A 19,591-nucleotide genomic window follows, 5' to 3' on the forward strand; every position below is an offset into this window, starting at 1 on the left:
ATATAATATTACAAAGGATGGAAGAAAGAATGAAAATACACAAACATGATTGTACATTTAAGTTGTCAGCACACATCTGCTTTGGTTCAAATGCACTGCATATCTTCCTTCAGTCAGCCAACAAAACAGCAATGGAAAAGATTAACATACTGTTGGTAAAGCAGTTGCATCAAATTGATTTTCTGCAATATAGCATGATAATCCATACTGACAGCTCTGGATAGTAACAGCACATTTCTTACTGGACTTGGTAATGCAAAGAACACAGTAAACAGCTTCAATTTTTTTCAAAAATAAATAATTGACTATTAAAAACCTATCAGTCTTAAATAAGGACATCAGTAAGCACCACTGGCATAATGGGTAAGGCACTGTTCTCCTAAGCCAGAGATTGTGGGTTTAAGTCCCGTCTGAGTTGGAAGTTATTAACAGCAAGTGTCTCATCACTAGAGTTGATATTTTATCCTTGCTTCAACTGTAAAACAGTCTTGCAGTGTTTAGCTTGTAAAAAATGACCACAGAAGCTAAAATATGACATTAATTATGATAACATTGTTGTTGTTGTTTTTTAAACCTTTTCTATCACCGTGGACAGCTTATTCAAGTGCCATCTGGCATGCATGTTCCTTTGTTGCTCATCATTCATCACCAAAAATGATTTTTCAATTCTTATGACTGTTCTGATTGTATTGAATAAAATCCACATCTAGCATAACCAATTAATGCTGCAAAGTGCTCCAGTGGCGCAATTGGTCAGCGCGCGGTACTTATAAGCCAGTATCTGTTGAGCAATGCTGAGGTTGTGAGTTCAAGCCTCACCTGAAGCATCTTTGTATACTGTTTTTTCCCCTTTTCTTATGTCATTAGTCATTGATTATAAACTGCTACCTTAATATTTAATATGATATTACAAAGGATAGAAGAAAGAAAGAAAAAACACAAACATGATTGTGCATTTAAGTTGTCAGCACACATCTGCTTTTGTTCAAATGCACTGCTTAGTCAACCAACAAAACAGCAATGGAAAAGATTAACATACTGTTGGTAAAGCAGTTGCATCAAATTGATTTTCTGCAATATAGCATGATAATCCATACTGACAGCTCTGGTTAGTACCAGCACATTTCTTGCTGGACTTGGTAATGCAAAGAACACAGTAAACAGCTTCACTTTTTTTCAAAAATAAATAATTGACTATTAAAAACCTATCAGTCTTAAATAAGGACATCAGTAAGCACCACTGGCATAATGGATAAGTCACTGCCCTCTTAAGCCAGGGGGTCCAAGTCCCATATGGGGTGGAAGTCATTACAGCAAGTGTCTCATCACTAGAGTTGCTATTTTATCCTTGCTTCAACTGTAAAACAGTCTTGCAGTATTTAGCTTGCAAAAAATGACCACAGAAGCTAAAATATGACATTTATTATGATAACATTGTTGTTGTTGTTGTTGTTGTTTTTTAAACCTTTTCTATCACCGTGGACAGCTTATTCAAGTGCCATCTGGCATGCATGTTCCTTTGTTGCTCATCATTCATCACCAAAAATGATTTTCTTTTTCAATTCTTATGACTGTTCTGATTGTATTGAATAAAATCCACATCTAGCATAACCAACTAATGCTGCAAAGTGGTCCAGTGGCGCAATTGGTCAGCGCGCGGTACTTATAAGCCAGTATCTGTTGAGCAATGCTGAGGTTGTGAGTTCAAGCCTCACCTGGAGCATCTTTGTATACTGTATTTTTTTTTTCCTTTTCTTATGTAATTAGTCATTGATTATAAACTGCTACCTTAATATTTAATATAATATTACAAAGGATGGAAGAAAGAATGAAAATACACAAACATGATTGTACATTTAAGTTGTCAGCACACATCTGCTTTGGTTCAAATGCACTGCATATCTTCCTTCAGTCAGCCAACAAAACAGCAATGGAAAAGATTAACATACTGTTGGTAAAGCAGTTGCATCAAATTGATTTTCTGCAATATAGCATGATAATCCATAATGACAGCTCTGGATAGTACCAGCACATTTCTCGCTGGACTTGGTAATGCAAAGAACACAGTAAACAGCTTCAATTTTTTTCAAAAATAAATAATTGACTATTAAAAACCTATCAGTCTTAAATAAGGACATCAGTAAGCACCACTGGCATAATGGATAAGTCACTGCCCTCCTAAGCCAGGGGGTCCAAGTCCCATATGGGGTGGAAGTCATTACAGCAAGTGTCTCATCACTAGAGTTGATATTTTATCCTTGCTTCAACTGTAAAACAGTCTTGCAGTATTTAGCTTGCAAAAAATGACCACAGAAACTAAAATATGACATTTATTATGATAACATTGTTGTTGTTGTTTTTTAAACCTTTTCTATCACCGTGGACAGCTTATTCAAGTGCCATCTAGCATGCATGTTCCTTTGTTGCTCATCATTCATCACCAAAAATGATTTTCTTTTTCAATTCTTATGACTGTACTGATTGTATTGAATAAAATCCACATCTAGCATAACCAATAAATGCTGAAAAGTGCTCCAGTGGCGCAATTGGTCAGCACGCGGTACTTATAAAACAGTATCTGTTGAGCAATGCTGAGGTTGTGAGTTCAAGCCTCACCTGGAGCATCTTTGTATACTGTTTTTTTTTCCTTTTCTTAAGTCATTAGTCATTGATTATAAACTGCTACCTTAATATTTAATAAGATATTACAAAGGATGGAAGAAAGAAAGAAAAAACACAAACATGATTGTGCATTTAAGTTGTCAGCACACATCTGCTTTGGTTCAAATGCACTGCATATCTTCCTTCAGTCAGCCAACAAAACAGCAATGGAAAAGATTAACATACTGTTGGTAAAGCAGTTGCATCAAATTGATTTTCTGCAATATAGCATGATAATCCATACTGACAGCTCTGGATAGTAACAGCACATTTCTTACTGGACTTGGTAATGCAAAGAACACAGTAAACAGCTTCAATTTTTTTCAAAAATAAATAATTGACTATTAAAAACCTATCAGTCTTAAATAAGGACATCAGTAAGCACCACTGGCATAATGGGTAAGGCACTGTTCTCCTAAGCCAGAGATTGTGGGTTTAAGTCCCGTCTGAGTTGGAAGTTATTTACAGCAAGTGTCTCATCACTAGAGTTGATATTTTATCCTTGCTTCAACTGTAAAATAGTCTTGCAGTGTTTAGCTTGTAAAAAATGACCACAGAAGCTAAAATATGACATTAATTATGATAACATTGTTGTTGTTGTTTTTTAAACCTTTTCTATCACCGTGGACAGCTTATTCAAGTGCCATCTGGCATGCATGTTCCTTTGTTGCTCATCATTCATCACCAAAAATGATTTTTCAATTCTTATGACTGTTCTGATTGTATTGAATAAAATCCACATCTAGCATAACCAATTAATGCTGCAAAGTGCTCCAGTGGCGCAATTGGTCAGCGCGCGGTACTTATAAGCCAGTATCTGTTGAGCAATGCTGAGGTTGTGAGTTCAAGCCTCACCTGAAGCATCTTTGTATACTGTTTTTTTCCCTTTTCTTATGTCATTAGTCATTGATTATAAACTGCTACCTTAATATTTAATATGATATTACAAAGGATAGAAGAAAGAAAGAAAAAACACAAACATGATTGTGCATTTAAGTTGTCAGCACACATCTGCTTTGGTTCAAATGCACTGCTTAGTCAACCAACAAAACAGCAATGGAAAAGATTAACATACTGTTGGTAAAGCAGTTGCATCAAATTGATTTTCTGCAATATAGCATGATAATCCATACTGACAGCTCTGGTTAGTACCAGCACATTTCTTGCTGGACTTGGTAATGCAAAGAACACAGTAAACAGCTTCACTTTTTTTCAAAAATAAATAATTGACTATTAAAAACCTATCAGTCTTAAATAAGGACATCAGTAAGCACCACTGGCATAATGGATAAGTCACTGCCCTCCTAAGCCAGGGGGTCCAAGTCCCATATGGGGTGGAAGTCATTACAGCAAGTGTCTCATCACTAGAGTTGATATTTTATCCTTGCTTCAACTGTAAAACAGTCTTGCAGTGTTTAGCTTGCAAAAAATGACCACAGAAGCTAAAATATGACATTTATTATGATAACATTGTTGTTGTTTTTTTTTAAACCTTTTCTATCACAGTGGACAGCTTATTCAAGTACCATCTGACATGCATGTTCATTTGTTGCTCATAATTCATCACCAAAAATGAATTTCTTTTTCAATTCTTATGACTGTACTAATTGTATTGATAAAATCCAAATCTAGCAGAACCAACCAATGCTGCAAAGTGCTCCAGTGGTGTAATTGGTCAGCGCGCGGTACTTGTAAGAAAGTATCTGTTGAGCAATGCTGAGGTTGTGAGTTCAAGCCTCGCCTGGAGCATCTTTGTATACTGTTTTTTTTCCTTTTCTTATGTCATTGATTATAAACTGCTACCTTAATATTTAATATGATATTACAAAGGATGGAAGAAAGAAAGAAAAAACACAAACATGATTCTGCATTTAAGTTGTCAGCACACATCTGCTTTGGTTCAAATGCACTGCATATCTTCCTTCAGTCAGCCAACAAAACAGCAATGGAAAAGATTAACATACTGTTGGTAAAGCAGTTGCATCAAATTGATTTTCTGCAATATAGCATGATAATCCATACTGACAGCTCTGGATAGTACCAGCACATTTCTCGCTGGACTTGGTAATGCAAAGAACACAGTAAACAGCTTCAATTTTTTTCAAAAATAAATAATTGACTATTAAAAACCTATCAGTCTTAAATAAGGACATCAGTAAGCACCACTGGCATAATGGATAAGTCACTGCCCTCCTAAGCCAGGGGGTCCAAGTCCCATATGGGGTGGAAGTCATTACAGCAAGTGTCTCATCACTAGAGTTGATATTTTATCCTTGCTTCAACTGTAAAACAGTCTTGCAGTGTTTAGCTTGCAAAAAATGACCACAGAAGCTAAAATATGACATTTATTATGATAACATTGTTGTTGGTTTTTTTTTAAACCTTTTCTATCACAGTGGACAGCTTATTCAAGTACCATCTGACATGCATGTTCATTTGTTGCTCATAATTCATCACCAAAAATGAATTTCTTTTTCAATTCTTATGACTGTACTAATTGTATTGATAAAATCCAAATCTAGCAGAACCAACCAATGCTGCAAAGTGCTCCAGTGGTGTAATTGGTCAGCGTGCGGTACTTGTAAAAAAGTATTTGTTGAGCAATGCTGAGGTTGTGAGTTCAAGCCTCGCCTGGAGCATCTTTGTATACTGTTTTTTTTCCTTTTCTTATGTCATTGATTATAAACTGCTACCTTAATATTTAATATGATATTACAAAGGATGGAAGAAAGAAAGAAAAAACACAAACATGATTGTGCATTTAAGTTGTCAGCACACATCTGCTTTGGTTCAAATGCACTGCATATCTTCCTTCAGTCAGCCAACAAAACAGCAATGGAAAAGATTAACATACTGTTGGTAAAGCAGTTGCATCAAATTGATTTTCTGCAATATAGCATGATAATCCATACTGACAGCTCTGGATAGTACCAGCACATTTCTCGCTGGACTTGGTAATGCAAAGAACACAGTAAACAGCTTCAATTTTTTCAAAAATAAATAATTGACTATTAAAAACCTATCAGTCTTAAATAAGGACATCAGTAAGCACCACTGGCATAATGGATAAGTCACTGCCCTCCTAAGCCAGGGAGTCCAAGTCCCATATGGGGTAGAAGTCATTACAGCAAGTGTCTCATCACTAGAGTTGATATTTTATCCTTGCTTCAACTGTAAAACAGTCTTGCAGTATTTAGCTTGCAAAAAATGACCACAGAAGCTAAAATATGACATTTATTATGATAACATTGTTGTTGTTGTTGTTGTTTTTTAAACCTTTTCTATCACCGTGGACAGCTTATTCAAGTGCCATCTGGCATGCATGTTCCTTTGTTGCTCATCATTCATCACCAAAAATGATTTTCTTTTTCAATTCTTATGACTGTTCTGATTGTATTGAATAAAATCCACATCTAGCATAACCAACTAATGCTGCAAAGTGGTCCAGTGGCGCAATTGGTCAGCGCGCGGTACTTATAAGCCAGTATCTGTTGAGCAATGCTGAGGTTGTGAGTTCAAGCCTCACCTGGAGCATATTTGTATACTGTATTTTTTTTTTCCTTTTCTTATGTAATTAGTCATTGATTATAAACTGCTACCTTAATATTTAATATAATATTACAAAGGATGGAAGAAAGAATGAAAATACACAAACATGATTGTACATTTAAGTTGTCAGCACACATCTGCTTTGGTTCAAATGCACTGCATATCTTCCTTCAGTCAGCCAACAAAACAGCAATGGAAAAGATTAACATACTGTTGGTAAAGCAGTTGCATCAAATTGATTTTCTGCAATATAGCATGATAATCCATAATGACAGCTCTGGATAGTACCAGCACATTTCTCGCTGGACTTGGTAATGCAAAGAACACAGTAAACAGCTTCAATTTTTTTCAAAAATAAATAATTGACTATTAAAAACCTATCAGTCTTAAATAAGGACATCAGTAAGCACCACTGGCATAATGGATAAGTCACTGCCCTCCTAAGCCAGGGGGTCCAAGTCCCATATGGGGTGGAAGTCATTACAGCAAGTGTCTCATCACTAGAGTTGATATTTTATCCTTGCTTCAACTGTAAAACAGTCTTGCAGTATTTAGCTTGCAAAAAATGACCACAGAAGCTAAAATATGACATTTATTATGATAACATTGTTGTTGTTGTTGTTTTTTAAACCTTTTCTATCACCGTGGACAGCTTATTCAAGTGCCATCTAGCATGCATGTTCCTTTGTTGCTCATCATTCATCACCAAAAATGATTTTCTTTTTCAATTCTTATGACTGTACTGATTGTATTGAATAAAATCCACATCTAGCATAACCAATAAATGCTGAAAAGTGCTCCAGTGGTGCAATTGGTCAGCACGCGGTACTTATAAAACAGTATCTGTTGAGCAATGCCGAGGTTGTGAGTTCAAGCCTCACCTGGAGCATCTTTGTATACTGTTTTTTTTTCCTTTTCTTAAGTCATTAGTCATTGATTATAAACTGCTACCTTAATATTTAATAAGATATTACAAAGGATGGAAGAAAGAAAGAAAAAACACAAACATGATTGTGCATTTAAGTTGTCAGCACACATCTGCTTTGGTTCAAATGCACTGCATATCTTCCTTCAGTCAGCCAACAAAACAGCAATGGAAAAGATTAACATACTGTTGGTAAAGCAGTTGCATCAAATTGATTTTCTGCAATATAGCATGATAATCCATACTGACAGCTCTGGATAGTAACAGCACATTTCTTACTGGACTTGGTAATGCAAAGAACACAGTAAACAGCTTCAATTTTTTTCAAAAATAAATAATTGACTATTAAAAACCTATCAGTCTTAAATAAGGACATCAGTAAGCACCACTGGCATAATGGGTAAGGCACTGTTCTCCTAAGCCAGAGATTGTGGGTTTAAGTCCCGTCTGAGTTGGAAGTTATTTACAGCAAGTGTCTCATCACTAGAGTTGATATTTTATCCTTGCTTCAACTGTAAAACAGTCTTGCAGTGTTTAGCTTGTAAAAAATGACCACAGAAGGTAAAATATGACATTAATTATGATAACATTGTTGTTGTTGTTTTTTAAACCTTTTCTATCACCGTGGACAGCTTATTCAAGTGCCATCTGGCATGCATGTTCCTTTGTTGCTCATCATTCATCACCAAAAATGATTTTTCAATTCTTATGACTGTTCTGATTGTATTGAATAAAATCCACATCTAGCATAACCAATTAATGCTGCAAAGTGCTCCAGTGGCGCAATTGGTCAGCGCGCGGTACTTATAAGCCAGTATCTGTTGAGCAATGCTGAGGTTGTGAGTTCAAGCCTCACCTGAAGCATCTTTGTATACTGTTTTTTTCCCTTTTCTTATGTCATTAGTCATTGATTATAAACTGCTACCTTAATATTTAATATGATATTACAAAGGATAGAAGAAAGAAAGAAAAAACACAAACATGATTGTGCATTTAAGTTGTCAGCACACATCTGCTTTTGTTCAAATGCACTGCTTAGTCAACCAACAAAACAGCAATGGAAAAGATTAACATACTGTTGGTAAAGCAGTTGCATCAAATTGATTTTCTGCAATATAGCATGATAATCCATACTGACAGCTCTGGTTAGTACCAGCACATTTCTTGCTGGACTTGGTAATGCAAAGAACACAGTAAACAGCTTCACTTTTTTTCAAAAATAAATAATTGACTATTAAAAACCTATCAGTCTTAAATAAGGACATCAGTAAGCACCACTGGCATAATGGATAAGTCACTGCCCTCTTAAGCCAGGGGGTCCAAGCCCCATATGGGGTGGAAGTCATTACAGCAAGTGTCTCATCACTAGAGTTGATATTTTATCCTTGCTTCAACTGTAAAACAGTCTTGCAGTGTTTAGCTTGCAAAAAATGACCACAGAAGCTAAAATATGACATTTATTATGATAACATTGTTGTTGTTTTTTTTTTTAAACCTTTTCTATCACAGTGGACAGCTTATTCAAGTACCATCTGACATGCATGTTCATTTGTTGCTCATAATTCATCACCAAAAATGAATTTCTTTTTCAATTCTTATGACTGTACTAATTGTATTGATAAAATCCAAATCTAGCAGAACCAACCAATGCTGCAAAGTGCTCCAGTGGTGTAATTGGTCAGCGCGCGGTACTTGTAAGCCAATATCTGTTGAGCAATGCTGAGGTTGTGAGTTCAAGCCTCACCTGGAGCATCTTTGTATACTGTATTTTTTTTTTCCTTTTCTTATGTAATTGATTATAAACTGCTACCTTAATATTTAATATGATATTACAAAGGATGGAAGAAAGAAAGAAAAAACACAAACATGATTCTGCATTTAAGTTGTCAGCACACATCTGCTTTGGTTCAAATGCACTGCATATCTTCCTTCAGTCAGCCAACAAAACAGCAATGGAAAAGATTAACATACTGTTGGTAAAGCAGTTGCATCAAATTGATTTTCTGCAATATAGCATGATAATCCATACTGACAGCTCTGGATAGTACCAGCACATTTCTCGCTGGACTTGGTAATGCAAAGAACACAGTAAACAGCTTCAATTTTTTTCAAAAATAAATAATTGACTATTAAAAACCTATCAGTCTTAAATAAGGACATCAGTAAGCACCACTGGCATAATGGATAAGTCACTGCCCTCCTAAGCCAGGGGGTCCAAGTCCCATATGGGGTGGAAGTCATTACAGCAAGTGTCTCATCACTAGAGTTGATATTTTATCCTTGCTTCAACTGTAAAACAGTCTTGCAGTATTTAGCTTGCAAAAAATGACCACAGAAGCTAAAATATGACATTTATTATGATAACATTGTTGTTGTTGTTGTTGTTTTTTAAACCTTTTCTATCACCGTGGACAGCTTATTCAAGTGCCATCTGGCATGCATGTTCCTTTGTTGCTCATCATTCATCACCAAAAATGATTTTCTTTTTCAATTCTTATGACTGTTCTGATTGTATTGAATAAAATCCACATCTAGCATAACCAACTAATGCTGCAAAGTGGTCCAGTGGCGCAATTGGTCAGCGCGCGGTACTTATAAGCCAATATCTGTTGAGCAATGCTGAGGTTGTGAGTTCAAGCCTCACCTGGAGCATCTTTGTATACTGTATTTTTTTTTTCCTTTTCTTATGTAATTAGTCATTGATTATAAACTGCTACCTTAATATTTAATATAATATTACAAAGGATGGAAGAAAGAATGAAAATACACAAACATGATTGTACATTTAAGTTGTCAGCACACATCTGCTTTGGTTCAAATGCACTGCATATCTTCCTTCAGTCAGCCAACAAAACAGCAATGGAAAAGATTAACATACTGTTGGTAAAGCAGTTGCATCAAATTGATTTTCTGCAATATAGCATGATAATCCATAATGACAGCTCTGGATAGTACCAGCACATTTCTCGCTGGACTTGGTAATGCAAAGAACACAGTAAACAGCTTCAATTTTTTTCAAAAATAAATAATTGACTATTAAAAACCTATCAGTCTTAAATAAGGACATCAGTAAGCACCACTGGCATAATGGATAAGTCACTGCCCTCCTAAGCCAGGGGGTCCAAGTCCCATATGGGGTGGAAGTCATTACAGCAAGTGTCTCATCACTAGAGTTGATATTTTATCCTTGCTTCAACTGTAAAACAGTCTTGCAGTATTTAGCTTGCAAAAAATGACCACAGAAGCTAAAATATGACATTTATTATGATAACATTGTTGTTGTTGTTGTTTTTTAAACCTTTTCTATCACCGTGGACAGCTTATTCAAGTGCCATCTAGCATGCATGTTCCTTTGTTGCTCATCATTCATCACCAAAAATGATTTTCTTTTTCAATTCTTATGACTGTACTGATTGTATTGAATAAAATCCACATCTAGCATAACCAATAAATAATGAAAAGTGCTCCAGTGGCGCAATTGGTCAGCACGCGCGCGGTACTTATAAAACAGTATCTGTTGAGCAATGCCGAGGTTGTGAGTTCAAGCCTCACCTGGAGCATCTTTGTATACTGTTTTTTTTTCCTTTTCTTAAGTCATTAGTCATTGATTATAAACTGCTACCTTAATATTTAATAAGATATTACAAAGGATGGAAGAAAGAAAGAAAAAACACAAACATGATTGTGCATTTAAGTTGTCAGCACACATCTGCTTTGGTTCAAATGCACTGCATATCTTCCTTCAGTCAGCCAACAAAACAGCAATGGAAAAGATTAACATACTGTTGGTAAAGCAGTTGCATCAAATTGATTTTCTGCAATATAGCATGATAATCCATACTGACAGCTCTGGATAGTAACAGCACATTTCTTACTGGACTTGGTAATGCAAAGAACACAGTAAACAGCTTCAATTTTTTTCAAAAATAAATAATTGACTATTAAAAACCTATCTGTCTTAAATTAGGACATCAGTAAGCACCACTGGCATAATGGGTAAGGCACTGTTCTCCTAAGCCAGAGATTGTGGGTTTAAGTCCCGTCTGAGTTGGAAGTTATTTACAGCAAGTGTCTCATCACTAGAGTTGATATTTTATCCTTGCTTCAACTGTAAAACAGTCTTGCAGTGTTTAGCTTGTAAAAAATGACCACAGAAGCTAAAATATGACATTAATTATGATAACATTGTTGTTGTTGTTTTTTAAACCTTTTCTATCACCGTGGACAGCTTATTCAAGTGCCATCTGGCATGCATGTTCCTTTGTTGCTCATCATTCATCACCAAAAATGATTTTTCAATTCTTATGACTGTTCTGATTGTATTGAATAAAATCCACATCTAGCATAACCAATTAATGCTGCAAAGTGCTCCAGTGGCGCAATTGGTCAGCGCGCGGTACTTATAAGCCAGTATCTGTTGAGCAATGCTGAGGTTGTGAGTTCAAGCCTCACCTGAAGCATCTTTGTATACTGTTTTTTTCCCTTTTCTTATGTCATTAGTCATTGATTATAAACTGCTACCTTAATATTTAATATGATATTACAAAGGATAGAAGAAAGAAAGAAAAAACACAAACATGATTGTGCATTTAAGTTGTCAGCACACATCTGCTTTGGTTCAAATGCACTGCTTAGTCAACCAACAAAACAGCAATGGAAAAGATTAACATACTGTTGGTAAAGCAGTTGCATCAAATTGATTTTCTGCAATATAGCATGATAATCCATACTGACAGCTCTGGTTAGTACCAGCACATTTCTTGCTGGACTTGGTAATGCAAAGAACACAGTAAACAGCTTCACTTTTTTTCAAAAATAAATAATTGACTATTAAAAACCAATCAGTCTTAAATAAGGACATCAGTAAGCACCACTGGCATAATGGATAAGTCACTGCCCTCCTAAGCCAGGGGGTCCAAGTCCCATATGGGGTGGAAGTCATTACAGCAAGTGTCTCATCACTAGAGTTGATATTTTATCCTTGCTTCAACTGTAAAACAGTCTTGCAGTGTTTAGCTTGCAAAAAATGACCACAGAAGCTAAAATATGACATTTATTATGATAACATTGTTGTTGTTTTTTTTTTTAAACCTTTTCTATCACAGTGGACAGCTTATTCAAGTACCATCTGACATGCATGTTCATTTGTTGCTCATAATTCATCACCAAAAATGATTTTCTTTTTCAATTCTTATGACTGTACTAATTGTATTGATAAAATCCACATCTAGCAGAACCAACCAATGCTGCAAAGTGCTCCAGTGGTGCTATTGGTCGGCACGCGGTACTTGTAAGAAAGTATCTGTTGAGCAATGCTGAGGTTGTGAGTTCAAGCCTCGCCTGGAGCATCTTTGTATACTGTTTTTTTTCCTTTTCTTATGTCATTGATTATAAACTGCTACCTTAATATTTAATATGATATTACAAAGGATGGAAGAAAGAAAGAAAAAACACAAACATGATTGTGCATTTAAGTTGTCAGCACACATCTGCTTTGGTTCAAATGCACTGCATATCTTCCTTCAGTCAGCCAACAAAACAGCAATGGAAAAGATTAACATACTGTTGGTAAAGCAGTTGCATCAAATTGATTTTCTGCAATATAGCATGATAATCCATACTGACAGCTCTGGATAGTACCAGCACATTTCTCGCTGGACTTGGTAATGCAAAGAACACAGTAAACAGCTTCAATTTTTTCAAAAATAAATAATTGACTATTAAAAACCTATCAGTCTTAAATAAGGACATCAGTAAGCACCACTGGCATAATGGATAAGTCACTGCCCTCCTAAGCCAGGGAGTCCAAGTCCCATATGGGGTAGAAGTCATTACAGCAAGTGTCTCATCACTAGAGTTGATATTTTATCCTTGCTTCAACTGTAAAACAGTCTTGCAGTATTTAGCTTGCAAAAAATGACCACAGAAGCTAAAATATGACATTTATTATGATAACATTGTTGTTGTTGTTGTTGTTTTTTAAACCTTTTCTATCACCGTGGACAGCTTATTCAAGTGCCATCTGGCATGCATGTTCCTTTGTTGCTCATCATTCATCACCAAAAATGATTTTCTTTTTCAATTCTTATGACTGTTCTGATTGTATTGAATAAAATCCACATCTAGCATAACCAACTAATGCTGCAAAGTGGTCCAGTGGCGCAATTGGTCAGCGCGCGGTACTTATAAGCCAGTATCTGTTGAGCAATGCTGAGGTTGTGAGTTCAAGCCTCACCTGGAGCATATTTGTATACTGTATTTTTTTTTTCCTTTTCTTATGTAATTAGTCATTGATTATAAACTGCTACCTTAATATTTAATATAATATTACAAAGGATGGAAGAAAGAATGAAAATACACAAACATGATTGTACATTTAAGTTGTCAGCACACATCTGCTTTGGTTCAAATGCACTGCATATCTTCCTTCAGTCAGCCAACAAAACAGCAATGGAAAAGATTAACATACTGTTGGTAAAGCAGTTGCATCAAATTGATTTTCTGCAATATAGCATGATAATCCATAATGACAGCTCTGGATAGTACCAGCACATTTCTCGCTGGACTTGGTAATGCAAAGAACACAGTAAACAGCTTCAATTTTTTTCAAAAATAAATAATTGACTATTAAAAACCTATCAGTCTTAAATAAGGACATCAGTAAGCACCACTGGCATAATGGATAAGTCACTGCCCTCCTAAGCCAGGGGGTCCAAGTCCCATATGGGGTGGAAGTCATTACAGCAAGTGTCTCATCACTAGAGTTGATATTTTATCCTTGCTTCAACTGTAAAACAGTCTTGCAGTATTTAGCTTGCAAAAAATGACCACAGAAGCTAAAATATGACATTTATTATGATAACATTGTTGTTGTTGTTGTTTTTTAAACCTTTTCTATCACCGTGGACAGCTTATTCAAGTGCCATCTAGCATGCATGTTCCTTTGTTGCTCATCATTCATCACCAAAAATGATTTTCTTTTTCAATTCTTATGACTGTACTGATTGTATTGAATAAAATCCACATCTAGCATAACCAATAAATGCTGAAAAGTGCTCCAGTGGTGCAATTGGTCAGCACGCGGTACTTATAAAACAGTATCTGTTGAGCAATGCCGAGGTTGTGAGTTCAAGCCTCACCTGGAGCATCTTTGTATACTGTTTTTTTTTCCTTTTCTTAAGTCATTAGTCATTGATTATAAACTGCTACCTTAATATTTAATAAGATATTACAAAGGATGGAAGAAAGAAAGAAAAAACACAAACATGATTGTGCATTTAAGTTGTCAGCACACATCTGCTTTGGTTCAAATGCACTGCATATCTTCCTTCAGTCAGCCAACAAAACAGCAATGGAAAAGATTAACATACTGTTGGTAAAGCAGTTGCATCAAATTGATTTTCTGCAATATAGCATGATAATCCATACTGACAGCTCTGGATAGTAACAGCACATTTCTTACTGGACTTGGTAATGCAAAGAACACAGTAAACAGCTTCAATTTTTTTCAAAAATAAATAATTGACTATTAAAAACCTATCAGTCTTAAATAAGGACATCAGTAAGCACCACTGGCATAATGGGTAAGGCACTGTTCTCCTAAGCCAGAGATTGTGGGTTTAAGTCCCGTCTGAGTTGGAAGTTATTTACAGCAAGTGTCTCATCACTAGAGTTGATATTTTATCCTTGCTTCAACTGTAAAACAGTCTTGCAGTGTTTAGCTTGTAAAAAATGACCACAGAAGGTAAAATATGACATTAATTATGATAACATTGTTGTTGTTGTTTTTTAAACCTTTTCTATCACCGTGGACAGCTTATTCAAGTGCCATCTGGCATGCATGTTCCTTTGTTGCTCATCATTCATCACCAAAAATGATTTTTCAATTCTTATGACTGTTCTGATTGTATTGAATAAAATCCACATCTAGCATAACCAATTAATGCTGCAAAGTGCTCCAGTGGCGCAATTGGTCAGCGCGCGGTACTTATAAGCCAGTATCTGTTGAGCAATGCTGAGGTTGTGAGTTCAAGCCTCACCTGAAGCATCTTTGTATACTGTTTTTTTCCCTTTTCTTATGTCATTAGTCATTGATTATAAACTGCTACCTTAATATTTAATATGATATTACAAAGGATAGAAGAAAGAAAGAAAAAACACAAACATGATTGTGCATTTAAGTTGTCAGCACACATCTGCTTTTGTTCAAATGCACTGCTTAGTCAACCAACAAAACAGCAATGGAAAAGATTAACATACTGTTGGTAAAGCAGTTGCATCAAATTGATTTTCTGCAATATAGCATGATAATCCATACTGACAGCTCTGGTTAGTACCAGCACATTTCTTGCTGGACTTGGTAATGCAAAGAACACAGTAAACAGCTTCACTTTTTTTCAAAAATAAATAATTGACTATTAAAAACCTATCAGTCTTAAATAAGGACATCAGTAAGCACCACTGGCATAATGGATAAGTCACTGCCCTCTTAAGCCAGGGGGTCCAAGCCCCATATGGGGTGGAAGTCATTACAGCAAGTGTCTCATCACTAGAGTTGATATTTTATCCTTGCTTCAACTGTAAAACAGTCTTGCAGTGTTTAGCTTGCAAAAAATGACCACAGAAGCTAAAATATGACATTTATTATGATAACATTGTTGTTGTTTTTTTTTTTAAACCTTTTCTATCACAGTGGACAGCTTATTCAAGTACCATCTGACATGCATGTTCATTTGTTGCTCATAATTCATCACCAAAAATGAATTTCTTTTTCAATTCTTATGACTGTACTAATTGTATTGATAAAATCCAAATCTAGCAGAACCAACCAATGCTGCAAAGTGCTCCAGTGGTGTAATTGGTCAGCGCGCGGTACTTGTAAGCCAATATCTGTTGAGCAATGCTGAGGTTGTGAGTTCAAGCCTCACCTGGAGCATCTTTGTATACTGTATTTTTTTTTTCCTTTTCTTATGTAATTGATTATAAACTGCTACCTTAATATTTAATATGATATTACAAAGGATGGAAGAAAGAAAGAAAAAACACAAACATGATTCTGCATTTAAGTTGTCAGCACACATCTGCTTTGGTTCAAATGCACTGCATATCTTCCTTCAGTCAGCCAACAAAACAGCAATGGAAAAGATTAACATACTGTTGGTAAAGCAGTTGCATCAAATTGATTTTCTGCAATATAGCATGATAATCCATACTGACAGCTCTGGATAGTACCAGCACATTTCTCGCTGGACTTGGTAATGCAAAGAACACAGTAAACAGCTTCAATTTTTTTCAAAAATAAATAATTGACTATTAAAAACCTATCAGTCTTAAATAAGGACATCAGTAAGCACCACTGGCATAATGGATAAGTCACTGCCCTCCTAAGCCAGGGGGTCCAAGTCCCATATGGGGTGGAAGTCATTACAGCAAGTGTCTCATCACTAGAGTTGATATTTTATCCTTGCTTCAACTGTAAAACAGTCTTGCAGTATTTAGCTTGCAAAAAATGACCACAGAAGCTAAAATATGACATTTATTATGATAACATTGTTGTTGTTGTTGTTGTTTTTTAAACCTTTTCTATCACCGTGGACAGCTTATTCAAGTGCCATCTGGCATGCATGTTCCTTTGTTGCTCATCATTCATCACCAAAAATGATTTTCTTTTTCAATTCTTATGACTGTTCTGATTGTATTGAATAAAATCCACATCTAGCATAACCAACTAATGCTGCAAAGTGGTCCAGTGGCGCAATTGGTCAGCGCGCGGTACTTATAAGCCAATATCTGTTGAGCAATGCTGAGGTTGTGAGTTCAAGCCTCACCTGGAGCATCTTTGTATACTGTATTTTTTTTTTCCTTTTCTTATGTAATTAGTCATTGATTATAAACTGCTACCTTAATATTTAATATAATATTACAAAGGATGGAAGAAAGAATGAAAATACACAAACATGATTGTACATTTAAGTTGTCAGCACACATCTGCTTTGGTTCAAATGCACTGCATATCTTCCTTCAGTCAGCCAACAAAACAGCAATGGAAAAGATTAACATACTGTTGGTAAAGCAGTTGCATCAAATTGATTTTCTGCAATATAGCATGATAATCCATAATGACAGCTCTGGATAGTACCAGCACATTTCTCGCTGGACTTGGTAATGCAAAGAACACAGTAAACAGCTTCAATTTTTTTCAAAAATAAATAATTGACTATTAAAAACCTATCAGTCTTAAATAAGGACATCAGTAAGCACCACTGGCATAATGGATAAGTCACTGCCCTCCTAAGCCAGGGGGTCCAAGTCCCATATGGGGTGGAAGTCATTACAGCAAGTGTCTCATCACTAGAGTTGATATTTTATCCTTGCTTCAACTGTAAAACAGTCTTGCAGTATTTAGCTTGCAAAAAATGACCACAGAAGCTAAAATATGACATTTATTATGATAACATTGTTGTTGTTGTTGTTTTTTAAACCTTTTCTATCACCGTGGACAGCTTATTCAAGTGCCATCTAGCATGCATGTTCCTTTGTTGCTCATCATTCATCACCAAAAATGATTTTCTTTTTCAATTCTTATGACTGTACTGATTGTATTGAATAAAATCCACATCTAGCATAACCAATAAATAATGAAAAGTGCTCCAGTGGCGCAATTGGTCAGCACGCGCGCGGTACTTATAAAACAGTATCTGTTGAGCAATGCCGAGGTTGTGAGTTCAAGCCTCACCTGGAGCATCTTTGTATACTGTTTTTTTTTCCTTTTCTTAAGTCATTAGTCATTGATTATAAACTGCTACCTTAATATTTAATAAGATATTACAAAGGATGGAAGAAAGAAAGAAAAAACACAAACATGATTGTGCATTTAAGTTGTCAGCACACATCTGCTTTGGTTCAAATGCACTGCATATCTTCCTTCAGTCAGCCAACAAAACAGCAATGGAAAAGATTAACATACTGTTGGTAAAGCAGTTGCATCAAATTGATTTTCTGCAATATAGCATGATAATCCATACTGACAGCTCTGGATAGTAACAGCACATTTCTTACTGGACTTGGTAATGCAAAGAACACAGTAAACAGCTTCAATTTTTTTCAAAAATAAATAATTGACTATTAAAAACCTATCTGTCTTAAATTAGGACATCAGTAAGCACCACTGGCATAATGGGTAAGGCACTGTTCTCCTAAGCCAGAGATTGTGGGTTTAAGTCCCGTCTGAGTTGGAAGTTATTTACAGCAAGTGTCTCATCACTAGAGTTGATATTTTATCCTTGCTTCAACTGTAAAACAGTCTTGCAGTGTTTAGCTTGTAAAAAATGACCACAGAAGCTAAAATATGACATTAATTATGATAACATTGTTGTTGTTGTTTTTTAAACCTTTTCTATCACCGTGGACAGCTTATTCAAGTGCCATCTGGCATGCATGTTCCTTTGTTGCTCATCATTCATCACCAAAAATGATTTTTCAATTCTTATGACTGTTCTGATTGTATTGAATAAAATCCACATCTAGCATAACCAATTAATGCTGCAAAGTGCTCCAGTGGCGCAATTGGTCAGCGCGCGGTACTTATAAGCCAGTATCTGTTGAGCAATGCTGAGGTTGTGAGTTCAAGCCTCACCTGAAGCATCTTTGTATACTGTTTTTTTCCCTTTTCTTATGTCATTAGTCATTGATTATAAACTGCTACCTTAATATTTAATATGATATTACAAAGGATAGAAGAAAGAAAGAAAAAACACAAACATGATTGTGCATTTAAGTTGTCAGCACACATCTGCTTTGGTTCAAATGCACTGCTTAGTCAACCAACAAAACAGCAATGGAAAAGATTAACATACTGTTGGTAAAGCAGTTGCATCAAATTGATTTTCTGCAATATAGCATGATAATCCATACTGACAGCTCTGGTTAGTACCAGCACATTTCTTGCTGGACTTGGTAATGCAAAGAACACAGTAAACAGCTTCACTTTTTTTCAAAAATAAATAATTGACTATTAAAAACCAATCAGTCTTAAATAAGGACATCAGTAAGCACCACTGGCATAATGGATAAGTCACTGCCCTCCTAAGCCAGGGGGTCCAAGTCCCATATGGGGTGGAAGTCATTACAGCAAGTGTCTCATCACTAGAGTTGATATTTTATCCTTGCTTCAACTGTAAAACAGTCTTGCAGTGTTTAGCTTGCAAAAAATGACCACAGAAGCTAAAATATGACATTTATTATGATAACATTGTTGTTGTTTTTTTTTTTAAACCTTTTCTATCACAGTGGACAGCTTATTCAAGTACCATCTGACATGCATGTTCATTTGTTGCTCATAATTCATCACCAAAAATGATTTTCTTTTTCAATTCTTATGACTGTACTAATTGTATTGATAAAATCCACATCTAGCAGAACCAACCAATGCTGCAAAGTGCTCCAGTGGTGCTATTG

The 19,591-nt window shown here is 35.7% G+C and overlaps 5 non-coding genes across 5 annotated transcripts; all 5 read left to right on the forward strand.

Annotated features, from left to right (window-relative positions):
• Window positions 1–4,317: 4,317 nt before the first annotated feature.
• On the forward strand, window positions 4,318–4,410 carry TRNAT-UGU (transfer RNA threonine (anticodon UGU)). Its single transcript is given in 2 exon segments — window positions 4,318–4,355; window positions 4,375–4,410. It is a non-coding gene; the product is annotated as a tRNA-Thr (tRNA).
• Window positions 4,411–7,006: 2,596 nt separating this feature from the next.
• Window positions 7,007–7,099, forward strand: TRNAI-UAU (transfer RNA isoleucine (anticodon UAU)). Its single transcript is given in 2 exon segments — window positions 7,007–7,044; window positions 7,064–7,099. It is a non-coding gene; the product is annotated as a tRNA-Ile (tRNA).
• Window positions 7,100–8,794: 1,695 nt separating this feature from the next.
• TRNAT-UGU (transfer RNA threonine (anticodon UGU)) lies at window positions 8,795–8,887 on the forward strand. Its single transcript is given in 2 exon segments — window positions 8,795–8,832; window positions 8,852–8,887. It is a non-coding gene; the product is annotated as a tRNA-Thr (tRNA).
• Window positions 8,888–14,189: 5,302 nt separating this feature from the next.
• On the forward strand, window positions 14,190–14,282 carry TRNAI-UAU (transfer RNA isoleucine (anticodon UAU)). Its single transcript is given in 2 exon segments — window positions 14,190–14,227; window positions 14,247–14,282. It is a non-coding gene; the product is annotated as a tRNA-Ile (tRNA).
• A 1,695-nt stretch (window positions 14,283–15,977) lies between these two features.
• TRNAT-UGU (transfer RNA threonine (anticodon UGU)) lies at window positions 15,978–16,070 on the forward strand. The gene is given in 2 exon segments: window positions 15,978–16,015; window positions 16,035–16,070. It is a non-coding gene; the product is annotated as a tRNA-Thr (tRNA).
• Window positions 16,071–19,591: the final 3,521 nt, after the last annotated feature.

This window comes from Pseudophryne corroboree, chromosome 4, assembly GCF_028390025.1.
Source record: "Pseudophryne corroboree isolate aPseCor3 chromosome 4, aPseCor3.hap2, whole genome shotgun sequence".
Classification (NCBI taxonomy): domain Eukaryota; kingdom Metazoa; phylum Chordata; class Amphibia; order Anura; family Myobatrachidae; genus Pseudophryne; species Pseudophryne corroboree.